Raw genomic sequence first — 4,348 nt, 5'->3', positions numbered from 1 at the left:
TTTTTTTATTATGCTGCTGGAATCACACAGAAATAGCCTGTTTTTGAGAAATTATGAGAACCTTGTGGGAAATGAATGTCCTTCTGGTGTTCTGTAACAGAATTACTGGAATTTCAGTGATTTGAAATCTCTAGATGTGCCTGAAAATCTCATTTTAAATAACTTCGCCTATTTTTTTTTCTATTTAGACTTTATTAATTATTCCATTTCTTCCGGCTTTGCAATTCATGCGTTTTTTCCTTCTGATCATTAAGCAGAATACAGAGGGGTTTAATGCCCAGAAATGAGTTTTCCACTCAGATTGACTCTCTCAAACGCTGCTGAAAAGGCACCAGAGGTTTCCCAGCTCTCCTTTTAGGGGGATGCCACATGGGAAGAACTCTGGGTGTGTTTGARCAGACAGCAATTCCCAAACTCTCTCTCTGACAAATTGGTGGAAGTTATTGCGCTTTTAGAACTGTTTCTTTTGTTTTATTATTGCATTTTATTATCTCTCCTAACGCCTCTGCTTTCCACCTGCGCCCCAAAGGAGATGAATGGTGCATATCCACTATCAAGAGATGTTTTTTTTTCCTCCAAAACCAATTTTCAGCTGATTTAATACACCTGATTTTCCATATCCTTACAAGGCAGAGTGATATAATTCCTTTTGAGCAGGGGAGGCAGCAGCACAGCACRAACAAACCCTCTGAAGTTTACTGAAGAGATAAAACTGCGCAGAACAGCTTTAACCTTTCCTTTTTTTCCCTCATTTTCCTCCTGTCCGATGTCTATTTTTATCCAGTGATCTTCTTTGAGAAACAGAATGAGGAAAGGACGTTGCTGCTYCTGGAAAGGCTCCAAGAGGCTGCAGGAGAGGGAGGATGGGATGGGAGATGGAGATGAGCAGACAGGGGTGCCATTGCAGCAGTGACATGGTGGAGGGTCATTTCCTTCAGCCAGCCATCAGCTTTGCTCAGGACCACGTGAAGGGACAGATTTTCTAATAAACACAGTTAAAAATAAACCCAMATAACGTTTTCACCCTGGGCCAAGGGCTGGGAGTACAAACAGAGCCCCACGGGAGTGATTCATCAGAGGAAACGCAAAAACCTCCACACCAGGTGATTCATCCCCCGAGTGCTCTGGGTGTTTTGCAGCCACCTCAATTTACTGATTTTGCATTTCCATATCAAATGTTGTCCACGTGTGCTCTCAGGTTYGTGTGTGTGCAATCAGCTGCAGCGCAGAGGGAGCTGGAGTCTCTCACTGAGCATAAAGAACCTCGAAAATCATCTCGTTCCAGGCTGGATGGAGCTCTGAGCCACCTGGGATGGTGGGAGGAGAAGATATTTAAGGTCCTTTCCAACCCCAAACCCCTCTGTGATTCTGTGATTCCATAAGAAGCCTGACACAGCCTTGCTCTCAATGACCACCAATTAAATTGATGACAGGAATCACTCAGGATAATAAAATCTTCATTATGGTGCAGCTTCTCTGAGCCCTCTCAACTCTCAGAGGAGGTTCTGGGAGTGAACTGCATGGATGTAAACACAGGTGATGGATTCAACAAGAAACAGGCACAGCTAATACAAACCCAGAACCTTCTAAAGGCACCCACACCCTTCACCCACCCTGGATTTCAGCAGCAGCTGGGTACCCACACATCWCTCAAAAATTAAGCATCCATGTCTGTGATGAAGGTTTCAGCTATCACAGCTTCAGTCAAGGGTGAATTTCCAGCACCCTCATGGATGGTTCTCAGCTCTCAGCAAGYTCATTTCCTCTCAGCCGAGGAGTAGAACATCGAGTACTAACACCGGCCTGGGATATTTTGTAYTTTTTTCCTGACAAAGGCAGTCGCTTGCATATCTACCACGAAATAATTWGAGCTGCTGGTTTTGTGGTTCAGCTGTTTTCTCCCTCCCTGCCCTTTTATGCAAAGCTCTTTGCTGCTGAGGACACGGCTCGTGCCGATGCAAATCCGGGGCAAGCACCTGCTGTTTAACCTCCCAAACCAGAGCTGGGGTGAATTGATGCAACATTGGGTAGGAGGCACAAAAAAAAATTAACTGTGCACTGGGAATCAGCACAACCAGGCAAGTGAGAGTGTGAAAGGGTTTGCACGGGGATCCCGTTGTGTTTGAAAGCACACCACCACCTCTAAGCCAGAATTCAGAGCCAAAAAACACCCATTTAAAGGGGGTGCCCCATTCCTGGAAGGGTCAGGGACAGGTTGGGCATTGGGGCTGGGAGCAGCCTGGGACAGTGGGAGGTGTCCCTGCCRWGGCAGGGGTGGCACTGGATGGGCTTTAAGGTCCCTTCCAACCCAAACYATGCTGGGATTCTGTGATTACRGCCCTTTCCCAGGAAATCCCAGCATTTCCAGTTCACCCTGGGGGTTTGCAGTGCTGTGCTCAYGGGCTGAGCAGATTTATCTCAGAAAGCAGCAGGCCCAGTTTAAYCTTGACTGCACTTGTTTACCCAGATTTATCCCATTTTTCCTCACTGGTATCTCCTTTCTCTCGCAGCCAGCACCACCTGGCTGTCCTCACACGAGTTTAGCTCAGGTGTTTCAGTGCTTGGGGATCTGAGCTGCACATCCAGGTGTGATTTAAAATCCCAATGAGCTCACTGAGAACTGAGCTCTGCCCTTGACACCACTCCTGAGGTGACATCCTACAACCAACCCCACCACCATCCTCTGGAATATCACCTACCCTGGTGAGGTAGAGGAGCAGGAGATGCTGAACTGCCTGGAGTCCCTTCAAGACCTTGGGAATTGGGATTTTCCTGCATTTCAGAGCTGTCACATCGCTGAAGAGGCTTGGGAGCATTGATATAGGTTGGGGAYCTCCATGTGCTGCTTCCCAAAGGGAGGATTTGCTGCTATGCACTCGCTGCCTTAAGGGGTCAAATGAATTTTCTGTAAATCTTTCCTTTAYAATCGAGATTAATTCCCAGAACAAGCCTCTCTGCTGCTCGTGGCTGTCCTGAAGTTTTTCATTCACCAAGAAGGACCCAAAAGTTGAGGGTTCACCTCACCCAGCCCCACAGGCCTGACCAAGTGGGACCATTTTCTCATTGCTTTGTCTCTGGTAAAAACAGGTTTTGCCTGTTCCCATGGTGATAAGGGATGCTCTGAAAAACACCACTTTGCAAATCTATAGAAACCTTTGTAGCGCTRTGCTCCAGTGATTTTATTAAAGGTAGTGGTGATGACAATAAAATGTCAGGSGTGTAAAGAACAATTGGATTAAAATTGAAAAGTTCTACCTTTTACCTGAGAGGCCACAAGCCCAAATCAGAGGAAAATGGAGAATTGAGCTCAATAAATACCCCTTTTTTTTTTTTCTGTTCTGGTACTCTTTCCAAGGAATTTCTTGTTGCTCTCTACTGCAAGCAAGGTGCTGAGCTGGATGCATCATTGGCAAGAGCTTCTCTCTACTCTCTGATATCTTTATATTCTCAAACTGGGGACAGCTGAGACAAATAACACTCCTGGGAATTTTAATCCTGTTAAAYAATATATCTGGCTTGAATGGATGTCATTTAAAAGGGGACACATCAGCAGGGAACACTGTCAGAAACACTCAGGTGTCTTGAGTTGGACTGGCSAGAAAGCCAGGAGTCATCCCACAGAAAACAAAAAAAGTGGTCCTTCAGCATTGGGATGGAGCAGGAATGTTTCCAGGGAAATRATTCTCATTTGAGTTCTGTTAGGACAGGATAGATGTGAGCAGGAATTCCCTGAGAAAAACCTGGGATCACAGACACCTTCTCTTGGCACATCACAACCTCTTTGGTGTCACCGCTTTCTTTCTGCCTGGAAATTCCATCCTGCATCAAAAWCGTATTTCTGATATATTTCTGTGAAATTCTTCAATGAAAATCTCACCCAGWTATCTCCAGATCTCCAGAGACCAAGAGTAGACACAGAATTACAGAACATCTTGAGCTGGAAGGGACTCATATGGATTGAGTTCAGTTCCCTGCTCCTCCCAGGACTGCCTGAAATGAAATCATAGGGCCCAGAGGATCCTCCAGATGTTCCTTGAACCCTGACAGGGYTAGTGGGGGTCCTGCTGCAGTGATCAAACACCCTGAGGGAAGAACCTTCCCCTGATGTCCAGTGTGAACTTCCCCTGCTGTGAGGAAGGAATGCATTGCCATGAGCTCCCCCCATTTCTCCAGCCTGACCAAACCCAGTGACCTCAGATGTTCCTCACGAGTTCCTGCCCTCAGGGCCTTTCTYACCACCTTTCTCACCTCCCCTGGCCACACTCTCAGAGTTTGATGTCCTTCTCCTGCTAAGGTGCCCCAAACTGCTCCCAGGACTCGAGGTGGGGCTGCAGCAGCGCAGTGCACA

The sequence above is a fragment of the Malurus melanocephalus genome, unplaced genomic scaffold (genome assembly GCF_030028575.1).
Source record: "Malurus melanocephalus ecotype Western Australia unplaced genomic scaffold, MMel_1.1 scaffold_541, whole genome shotgun sequence".
Taxonomy (NCBI): Eukaryota; Metazoa; Chordata; class Aves; order Passeriformes; family Maluridae; genus Malurus; species Malurus melanocephalus.
Note: the sequence above shows the minus strand (reverse complement) of the source record.